This window comes from Mizuhopecten yessoensis, unplaced genomic scaffold (assembly GCF_002113885.1).
Source record: "Mizuhopecten yessoensis strain PY_sf001 unplaced genomic scaffold, ASM211388v2 scaffold10765, whole genome shotgun sequence".
Classification (NCBI taxonomy): Eukaryota; Metazoa; Mollusca; class Bivalvia; order Pectinida; family Pectinidae; genus Mizuhopecten; species Mizuhopecten yessoensis.
The window spans coordinates 43,868-56,147 of NW_018408710.1; positions in this window are offsets into that span (position 1 = coordinate 43,868).

Consider the following 12,280-nt stretch of genomic DNA (forward strand, 5'->3'; position numbering starts at 1 on the left):
GTACGAGGAGGCCATAAATACATGAATGTCTTTGTGTTGACAACGGAATGTACAGGAGCACGTACTCAATAATAGGTCACAAGCTTTATGTTCGCTAGATTGTGTTATATAATTAATGTCTATTAACCCAGTACTCTACCGGTTTGGTTATCTTTGTACATTACGTTTGAACGGTTATTAGAACAGGTAATGTGCATACACGTCTGTGTAGATATTTACGTTTTCACATTCTGTTTAATAATTTAGCCAGCTGGACAAAAACATATTTCCATATAACTGTAAATACTTTCCAACTAAAATGAGACTGTAATATGCAGGTAGCAATTAATTGAGAACGAGAATATAATGTATTGCACAGCAGTCATTCCAAACATTTATAGGGAGAGTGAAACGACAAAAGGTACAGTTGTGTGACCGCACAACGCACCAACAATACCGTGCGCACACCGTGCATACATCGTTCACACACCGTCCGCACATCGTCCACACATGGTGCGCACAACTGTGCGATTTAACAATCGTTCGCCCCGTTGTGCGCTGTTCTCCACACAACTGTGCGATTTGGTACAATTTGTTGATCAATATTAGGGAATGAAAAAAAATACGGAAGGCTCGTATGCAATAATGTATACTGTATATGTTACTGTATTTTTTCATCACACTAATTAGGATTATGTGCAATTTTACAATGCGTGTTACACAGTGTTACAGTGACCGTTAGACTGTCAAGAATGGGTGTAGCTTCTAGGTAACAGAACAGGTAAATAACAATTTGATGAGTGACTGGAGTTTTACCTGGCCTGTGCCTGACACATAGAGCTGATATGTGATACCGTATGACCATTATGAAAACACAACTGGACGTTAAGTATTTGTTATTTGCATTCGTTTTGGTCTATAGCTCCTCTTCACCTGGTCTCACACCTTGGCGAGTTACGTAAGTGCCCCGGGCGGAGGATAACTACGGTCTAGATACAGGTACAAAGTGGTTATGTTTAGCTGTATTGCCGAGACTGTGTTGTAATTTTACATGTGTCGATTTAGGTTGTTTAAAAAACACCGAAAACACCATTTCTAAATTTAAGAAGGTACAGAGAGAAGGATAAGCTTATAGATGTAGCTAGAATATAGACACATACTAAATAATCAAGTTTATGTGTTTAAACACATGCACGAAACCGTATATATTGTAAAGGCATTCCTCAAATTACACCAACCACGATTGTTATCACACAACAATCGTCCATCGTCCGCACAAATGTGCGCAAGCAATGATCGGCCATTTTTTTATCGTTCGCATTTCGTGCACACATCGTTCACACATCGTGCGCACACCGCACATCGTGTAAGGTTGTGCGATACCACAACAGTAATATCCCATAATACGTGATACGGTTATGGCTTGTAGCAGATGATGCTTGTTTGCGGTAGGTAATGTTGGCATGTGAAGAATCTTCTATATTATACTTGAGGTCGTTGACAATATATTGACTTGTACGAGTCATTGTTGGGGTACTTAGGATCTCTGATAAAGCTTGTGGTAGCTGACTACTTATCAGTCGGTGGTCTTTGATGTTGGCATGGTAAGGATTTCTGCTATATACGTGCGTTAGCTCACAACTTACCGACCTGTATACGTTGTAATTGATATTGGCTTGTGGTGAAGGATCTCTAATATAAACTTGTGGTAGCTGACCTCAGATCAACCTGTGGTAGCTGATGTTGACGTGTTTAGGTTTATATATATACATTCACTTGTTGTAGCTGACCATATATCGGCGTGTTATTGATGTACACCGGCGAAAAGTGAAAAGACCTAAGATATACACTTAATATATATACATTATCATTTCAACAATTGCAACTATTCCTTATAGCTTGGACAACATTGTGTGTGACGAAGGGCACACAAATTCTTAAATGTGAATCTGCAGACGGTTCTCTGTTAATAACTGTGTTAAGCGCACTGCTAAAATGCTTCGTGACACACAACCTACGACAGATCCAGGATATAACTTAAGTAATTGTGTTTATCTTTCAGACTAAAATACAAAAAGGCTGAATAAACAGATGTATTAGCATATCATAAGTCAAATCTTAAGTTGATTGTGAGTACTTATGGTTTAGTTCAGCTATAAAATGTGTTGTTTGTTGCCCATGTAACTTAGCCCTGCTCTCAGATCAGCCGCGTACGGTCGCTTGACGGTTGAGTGCTTACAGGGCGGATACGATATAGATAGAACTAACTAGGACAGAACTGATTTCAAGTAGTGGTACATGTAGGTGCCCGACCCATTAAAATGTATCATTACTTTAATATGAGTTAGAATTAGCTTGCATAATATAGGAATGTATGTTCAATACTAGCACGGATTTGACTACAAATTTCAAGACCAGAACCAAGTTTGTTAACTGGTTAGACGGATCAACTTCAGCTATATCCAGTCTCTCATCATATCAATTCTCTTGATCTTCATACATTATCGCCTTAAATCTTGTTTTATACCTGTGCTAGGTACTGATAAGTTCATTTACAATTTTCGCTATGTTTAGCATAAATGTATTTGTTCTCTCAGCGCTTGTTTAACTGTTTGATATTAAAATTGATCAATTGATTCACAGTACTTATCGTTATCTCGTATAAATAAGTATGAGAGAGTTTTAATTTACCATATATCTATTTCTTGTAAACGTCTTTATTCAAGAAAAACAAGCTTACATTGAACTACTACATGTAGTTGTTTATTTCTTTTACTACATTCAGACTAAGTTAATCTTGACTGAATTCTGATTGAACGTTAAGTCAATAAATATATTATTTGATTAAAATTTAAATGAATAAAGCCGCTGGATGAAATGCATTAAAAAATTATTATTTGTAGTGATTGAAAAGCTAGGATAAACTTCATACTTCCTAATAAGTTTAAGGATGAACATGTTTTAACGTGAGATAACCCAAAGAAATAATGGAGACTTTATCTAATACCAAGCCCGATATCGAATATCTGTACGTATAAACACAATTCTTCGTTCACAGTCGTTGTATTTTCTTCTCCAATTAGTGTCTATTCATGTCAGACTAGATTGAAACAATTGTTTATTACAAATAACTGACTTATGAGGCACAACAAACAATGATTGTATTCAGAATGCATAACCTAACACTACTTAAAGGACACAATAATTCCTCGCAATTATATATTTCGCCTGTCAACGCTCTGACCATCAAGCAATTATGTTTTGATGAGAATAAAAGTGACGATAGAAAATTGAAATTACTGGGCCAAATAGATTATGATCCACACAGCATACGATGCTTGGAATATGATGCTCTGCCAAAGATATATCTTTTGTTGTAGTTCAGTTTATTTAGACTTAATTTTTGAATCAATAATGGCAAAAACAAAACCCTATTTTTTAATTACTAAGATTATAGTTAACTTTAACATTTCGAAACACATTTAAACATTTAGAATTACATCTTAAATGTAGAGTAAATATTTTTCATATTTTGAAATCAGAAATGTTAAGTTTGAAAAAAAAAAAAAAAAAAAAAAAAAAAAAAAAAAAANAATCGTCTTTAATCTGGAATGTTACATTCAAACAAAACTGATATATAATACAAAAGTATTTCAGTGCATCTTATGTAAAGGAGTAATATCGAAAACTGTCCATTCTGTTGGGAAATTGGACTGATAGAGGCCCGTAGAGCCGAGATCTGATCATTCTATTACAAAATGGTCAGTGTGAGACTTTTCCCCCACTTTAAACAGATTATCATTTTGTGCAAAATAATGGACAACTACTGAACAAAACACTAATTAGAATATCGATGCATACATGTCTTTTGTTGAAATACTGGACAGCCACAAGTAATACCCATTCATACAGCATACATGGCCACAGACTCATGGCCATGCATGGCCATAGACAGGTACATTTATATGATGGCCGATAGCAGCCGACACAAAACAACTACAATATAAAACATTTATGTATATGTACACTTTTTGAAAGCTGTACATGTACACAAAACAACTTCAAGTGTTACAAACATTCCTTAACAGTTGGGGTCAACTTGATATTTGATATTCCTCATCAGCGTTTTTTATAAGATTCGTTATTTACATGGTTTATAAATGCTTCGATCGTAGTGCATCTCTGTGCCTGCTGTGTATATCACATATGACCTACTAAATTGTAGAAAAATGATATTTGATCCGATACGGCGGTTAACAAACGACAAGGAAACAACTATAATATTATAGAATCCCGAGCTGTCACACAATTCTCAGTCTGTTTATTTCCCCAGTTTGTGTCTTTTAATATAAGACTAAGTCAAAAATGTTGTTAAACATAATTTTCCTGACTGCCCGAGGTATATGACATCATCAAACAATGACTGCATTTAGAACGAATAAAGCTACATCACCCCAAAGGACGCAAGATTCCGCAGAAATATATGTATCTGCTGATCACCCGCTTTGTCTATCCACAACAAATTAATTAGGTTAAAAAAACGAGCAAATGCAGAAAATGAGTATTGCTGGACTACACATATTTAGATGCACATAGTATTATGATTGAGCTTTCTACAAATACCCCTTGCAATACCGTGAATATCGAATCAACTACGATATTTAAGCAACATAGGTAAGGGATTTTTTTCTATTATTGAATTAAAATAGTCATACATTTTATTGAACCGTCCATGATGGATGTGCTGTTAATAAAGATCGAAGTAGGTGGCTAATATAGAAGGGTCTGTAATATCCTTCAATCTCAGGAGGTATATGCGATCGACATGTTCAACCAACTTCCTTTCTAGTGAAAAGACATCGTCGATATCTCTAAAAGGGAAGTTAACAGACTTTGCTAAGTCTGTGTTACCTGTTCCGATGGTTTTTTCAATAACTTTAGCCCATATAAAAATAAAACATAACACGTCAGCAAGAAGAGTTATCACGTTGAACATGAAAAAATAACGTTCTTCAAACGTAGTATTTACGATCAGTTGTTTGTTAGTGTAAGTCTTTCATCAGATATATTTATTTAGTTACGCCGAAACTTTCGGATAATGGGATTATTACTCAACATCAACATAATCATATATTGACAAATTGCTTAGCTGAAGCAGCGTACTGATATACTAAAAATACTTACTTTTATCAAGTTAACATATATCCTTAATAGGACAACATGACTTTACATAAATGTTCCTAATAGTTATTAAATCGCTAGCGACATTAAAACAAACGACATTTCTACATGAAATATAACAATTTCATCGAAGTAAATTTGCAATCCTGACATACACATATTATTGGGGGTTTTTTTGTGTGTAAATGATGAAAACACATGTAGGCAGAGTCACAAACCTTTAAATATGAATATATGAATATGAAAATAGTGATCTACAGCCACATTAGGCCAGCTTGAATTGCTGGACACCAAAATAACTGCTGGTTGGACTGGCGATTAGCTAGGTTGGAATAAATGTTTCAAAAGCAACATGTGCCCGCGAAACCTTTAACACAACAAAAGCATGTGAGGAATAGGAATCGTCTGAATACTTGGTGAAATTTCGCCTTGTGGACACGATTTGAGTATTTATTTTAGTATTGCCAGGATGTTGATATTGTATCAGACACGGCACCCTTCGTTTGTGGGGAAATAAGTAGTGAGTAATTAGAATTTTTTTTTATTGAAAATTAACAATGTGTGTACGTGAAGTTACGTGTGTATTATATACACGCACACATAGCCACTGCAAGAAAGTTGGTCGCATTGTACACAGCATGTGTCAAATGTGAATAAATGCATGTAATACTGAATTATCATTCTATAGGTGTATTAAAGTTTAAGCTATAGCCGGTTTGTTGCAGAAATGAAATCGTTTCGTTTTATTTTGGTGCATTCGAATAGGTCTTTTTGATCTGTTTACAATATAAAGTAAATGCAGCAAACGTGTAAAAGTCGCAGTTCGGCTGTCATCGAACATTTGTATAAATTCGTTTACGGATGGAATCGGCAGACATTTCTCCATAATCTCCATATGGTTTTATTCTGTTCTATTACCCGTATTGATTGTAAGCTTAACACCATTCGGAATCGGCAAAATAACTGCAGTATGTTGTCACATACCGTGACGGGACGTGTCGAGCAGCGAGTTATGACAATAGTCGTTCTGCAAGAAGGTTTACCGGCCGACGGTGGACGCGTGCAAAAATATTTAAATCATAATATAAAAACAGCCAGTAGGATAGGGGATGTAATTAAATTATTTAATAATTAATTTCATTAGCAATTGTATCATTTTCGGTTTCTTTATATAAACTGACGGCCTAGGGGGTATACTATTTAAAACATACATATCTATTTACAATTTTTAAACAAACCCTTATGGTACCCTAAAAATGTGTTCACCTGTACAAATATACAATTTAATTCTACTATATAATCTTACAGTATAAACTTTTTTCAATGAATTTTCCTGATCTTTTGTTGATTGGCCGATTTTAACAAAACTTTGCACGCAGAAAGATATTGGTTTTAAGTTCCTTTTCATAACAATTTCATGAATTTCCGTTGCCATTAACTAGAGAAATCAAAAGCCATTTACAGCATAAATATTTTTGCAATGCCATTTTGAAGATACTTTGGTAAGCGTATAAAGGAACACGGTGCCGCGGGAAATTTGGTTTTGTTGTTAATTTTAACTTCTTCCCACATATGCAGTATTATGAACCTGTAAATTACGCGAGGAAACTCTAGATATGTCTTTTTCAACACACAAAATATCATTAAAATCGGCCATAGCCAAGGGCCTATAGCCGTACTGTACTTGGCATCCAAACTAGTATTTTGTGGCAACTTTTCAAACAAAAACTATAACGCATAGAATTTTGTGCATTTGACAACTTATAGCAATACGTGCGACTTAGTGTACTACAACTTTTGGAGAATGTTTTTTTGTGTCCAAACCCAAAATAACTGCTAGTTACGTGCAGCTAATCTATAGTACGGAGGGGTAACATGTCCCGCCAGCCTCTCCCGTTACAGCTCGTATCATTTAGGTATTATTTTTATTATAAAGATTACGCATTTATACAAATTTCCTATTTCCCAAAACATTTCATAATCTAACGACTAATAATCTTGTCCTGGGAGGTGCGTGGCCATTGGCCTCTTGTCTTTAAGCGTGGTAAATTATACACAGTTAACGACAACAAATAAGTTCTGTGCCTATACGGCGAACAATGGACAATACACCTAAGGTACATATTATAGGAAGAGAGATGATATGATAATACTCATCAATAGAAAAAAGGAGATTAAATCGTGGGAGCCAAATTGACATGATTTCCTTATGTTCAAGACGGAATGCGTAACTGCACATACTCTGATAGATAATTATCGTCATTTTTTTCCGTGCTTTGTTTAATTAATACAATGAACGTTTACAAAAGTAGCGCCCTACCATGCCAGTTAACTTTATACATTCCATTTAAAGGATTATCAGAACATCTAATGTAAACGGACGTCTGTGTAGATATTTATGATTTTCAGTATTGCAACACAGGATATTTTGTCATTTTAATTTTATTTTATATTTAATCGTGAATAGATTATAACCAAAATGAGACTAAATTATTCAGGTAACGTTTCGTGAAACATAGTGTAACGTAATGTCATCTGAAATATGAAACGATGAAATTGGTTCATCAGTAATCAAAGTAGATGTGGGTAAAGGAAAACTGTATTTTTTTTTCAAAAACATGTGGAATATTAAAAATCAACATGAAAGTGCAGAGAAACAAATTGCTAACGAAATCAAAATATATATACAGCTGGCATTTGTAACATTTATAGAGAAAGCGAAATGGCAAACGATCGTTAGTAATAACCTATATTAGGTGTAACCGTAGTATCGTATCCGCGATACTCCAGAAGTGATGCTCATTTACGCTCTTTGCATTCCTGGAATATTTTATGACAAACTCGAAAGAACGAAGATAGCTTTTTCATTGGTCTCGGGTAAAAAACACTGACCAATGACTAAACTGATACTTGACCTTGGCAGAATACAAAGGAGCCGGTCAATTTTACCGCAACGCTCCCGTGCCAATGTGGTATCGAAAAATAGCGTGACCCCGAAAGCTTAACGTAATTCCGCCTCATTTTGAATATTTCTGACGTCACCAATCCATAGCAGTGAGACCTAGAATATTAAGAAAACACTCAAAAGTATCTTTATAATGCCGTTTCGTTAGTTTTGGTTGATATGAATACGAATGGGGATAACCCTATTCTATTTTGAAATTTGGGACAGTATAATGACGATTTACCGCCGAAAATTTCAAAATGCATTAGGGTTATCCCCTAATTAGTGTAAGTGAAAACCGTAACATAATATATGAGACCCGTTGTTAGATTTAGTGCAAGTTGTGATAAGCTGTTGATTCACACTTTATGCTATATTTCAAATAATTAAGCTCTACAACCGCACCCGAAGAATTTCAGCTTTTGTAAATCCTAATCATAAAGAAATTTAAGTACTTACTGTTAAGTTCAGCTACAGCAACTGCTCTTGGTTGCACATGTAACTAAGCCCCTCTCTCAGCTTTAACGTCTAGACTGTTTGACGGTTGAGTGCGTACAATGCGGATATTGAGTTAGTTTGAACTAATCTAGGACAGAGCAGTTTTCGAGTAAAGACTGGTTCCGGAACAAATAGATAGTGCCTCCCTATCGCAATGTCAGTTATTTTTATCTTGCATTAAATGGGATTGTATGTGCATTACTAGGACTGACTTGACTGCTACTTTGGTATTTTTGTAATCAGCTTTCCAAATTTCAATATTTGTGGGCCGAGGGCAATATTAAGTCATAAACTTTCTGACCAGCAACGAGTTCGTTATCGATCTAGGATCGACTTAAGAATTCACAGGATATGCATAAATTATCGGCTTGAAATAAGTTATATATCTATTAATACGAGAAAATAAACGCATTTTCTTTCAATGCAGTGAATATTAAATATTATTACTCATCAGAACCTTTAATAATAATCGTTAAATCAGCAACAACTGGTGAAAAACGAGGATTTTAATATTGAAAAGCATGGGGTAGTGGTAACGTAAACTGCTTTTGTGAGATCAAAATATAATTTGAGGACCTTTTACATGCATAATTTATAGTGAAATACCCAGTTTATCCATTGTGCAAACTTTCATATATTTTGTATAACACATTTGAACGGATTATGGGCGGATTGGTCGAGTGGTTAACACTTCGGTCGGCCTTCCACGCAGACTTCCGGTGTTCGATCCTCGAAGTCGCCGTACGCATGGAATATCAGAGAAAGTGTTTTTCTCCTGCCCACACAACTCCAACAACCCAGGTGGAGTATAAAATGGTCTGGGTGGATTTTGCGGGATCTGTGCTGTAGCATTCAAGTGGGGTGGCACTATAAAAGATGCCGTTGGAAGCACGGTCCCACTAAAAAACAGATCACAATACATCTCCAGCACACACGCAGGCATACACACATAGGGGGATATTAGCCAGGTGGCATAGGACTAGTAGTTACCGCCTGATAAGGCAGCTCCTGCGTATTCCTCAAAAAAATGAATTAATTAATGTATATGCTAATTGTATTAACTGTATATCTATGTACTGTAAAGCGCTTTAGAGTGGCTTATGTTAGCTAGATAGGGCGCTATATCAAATGTTGTATATTAAGATATTGTATGAACTAGTTCTGCTTACAATCAAAATTCACCTTAATTACATCAATTAAAATGCGTTTGTTTGACCGACCTAAGGTAAAAAACGAGCATACGGACAAATCGTTTTCTTGGTATTTTCTCATATTCTTCTATTTAAAAATAGGGTGTGGCTAAAAAACAGACAAAAATCAGTCTGAAGAAAATTAGGACGTTTCACAAAATAAATGTATCTGACTGTGACGCGGAGATTGCAACTTTTCCACAAAACTTTTAAAACAAGACTGACATAAAATTATTTAACTCCAGGAGTCGAACCCGTGCCAATCAGCACATCTTTGTTAAAAAAACATAAAAGGCTCTATATTTTTTGTCGGCAATGGTTAATCTGACGCTAAGATAAAGTAAAAATATCAAATATGTTCTTATTTATCAATTATAAAAAATATACATATTGATAAATGTAACAAAATTGATATGAAAAAGGTGCTGATTTATCTGTTTGCATGTAGTAGTTTTCAATACGTGTAAATACGTGAAGTTGTGCAAGAAATAGAGACACAGCGATTCTGTGAGGGGGATACTGTCTCAAAGTCTCATAGTCCCCCGACATCTCACATAAGCTGGGAGTCCCACTAATAATTGACAGAAGAACTTAAACCAACCAACCGATGTATTGACAAAAAAGCATGTCCACGATAATGATTTCAAACGGAAGACAGTTATGCAAAGATTAGACAGAGGTTGTTGATGTGTCTCGTTTGTTGACTATCTAAGCATATTTGATAACGTGTAAACACTACTGTTGAAATTGAATTTCTTATTGTGTTGTTTTTGGTACTCATCTTTATATAACTGAAATATTTACGACCACTTTTAGAATTTAACAGCTTTTATATGATGCGTTTTTGGTTTCTTTCAAAAAAATATTTTTTTGTGATTTTGTTTATATCGAGATTTTAGCTTATCTGTACAGATATATATTCTTTCAGCCCAGCTGCAGAAGCGACTTATGAACCATCCTCTTCCGCCTTTCTCAACAACTGGCCATTTAGAAAATTATTAAGTATCTATAAGGTCAGTTAGTTATACAGTAGTTCGTCTGATAATTTTTAAAACAGGATAGCAGTCAAATCCCATGCTCATCGTTAATGCTAAGGGTGAAGATCTTTTCCCTTTAACTAAACTCGGTTATGAATGATGTATGCGGTACTATCTCTATATAGATTGTTTCATCAGTTGAGCATTTGCATTCGCCTAAGATATTATCTATTTATTTATCTACCTGTTTTCCGAATATATTTCTAACTTTACCATTTCTTCTGGTAACAAAGAACAAATAACAGTCCTTTACTCATACATGTGTAACAATCACGTAAAAGCTGTCAGTATGCGCCAAAAGTTACTTTTATATGTTTCATTTCTACATCAAATGAACAGTTTATAATGTTTGTAATTTAAAAGTAAACTGCAAGGATTAAATTATGAGCGGTCAAGTGTGCCGCTGTTTTATTGCATCTAAGAAATGAATGTTAATTTCTTCTCTTACAGAAATTCAAAAGTATTATGTTCGAAAAGTATATACTGTCTTTTTGTTTTCCTAGGTCCAGTTTATGACATATATTACTTTATCATATTGTGCACAATTAAACAAACATAGAGTGATTTTAATAGGTTTATTTAGGTAATAGCAGTATAAAACATTGTAAATACATCACACGTCTACAAATGACAAAATATACATTGAGACGGTCACCTAACAGTTACCTATACATTTTAAACGACTGTTTCCCTCCCCAACGAATTCTCCAGAATATTTTCCGGCTTATCTTTCTCAGTCAAAACTCGACAGAAAACTGACAACCTCACAAAACATTTCCCACGAAACACAAAGTATACTCTCGTTGGTCTCTTAAACTCACCCTTACGTGTGCATAAAACCATATCAAGAGGTTAAACCGCAATATATATGGTTTTACAGTACCCAAGTAAATCCTACCAAATTACATTTTTATTTAATTAACATTACCAAACTGGTTTCCCATACTTTAAATATCTACGGAAATCCAACACTGGAGCGAAAACACGTGACCACATTTATTGTATTTATGAAAGTGAGGGAAAATGATAAATTAAAAATGCCGACATACAAATCCCATGCATACATCCATGATTGTAGCAGCTGCCATTTGCAAATACAAGAACAGTCGACAATGTCATTTAAAGATACTGCTAAAACCGAAACAAACAAAAGTAAAGCAAACGTCAATTACAACATCTATACCCCCTCCCCCCACAAATACACACACACACACACACACACACCCGTCCGACATTCCAGATGAAAATGACATTCTGGTTATGCGTAGTACATATAACTGTTTGGTCGTTCACAGCTAATCAGCAAATGACACCACATAAGGTGATACAGCATGAACGGAATATAACAAAGAGGGGATTATCAGCGATCACAAGTGAAGAAGTTCTCATGAATTGGCTATTTGCTAACCATGGTCCGTCTGCTTGGTTCCAAAGATATATTTTTTTTTTTA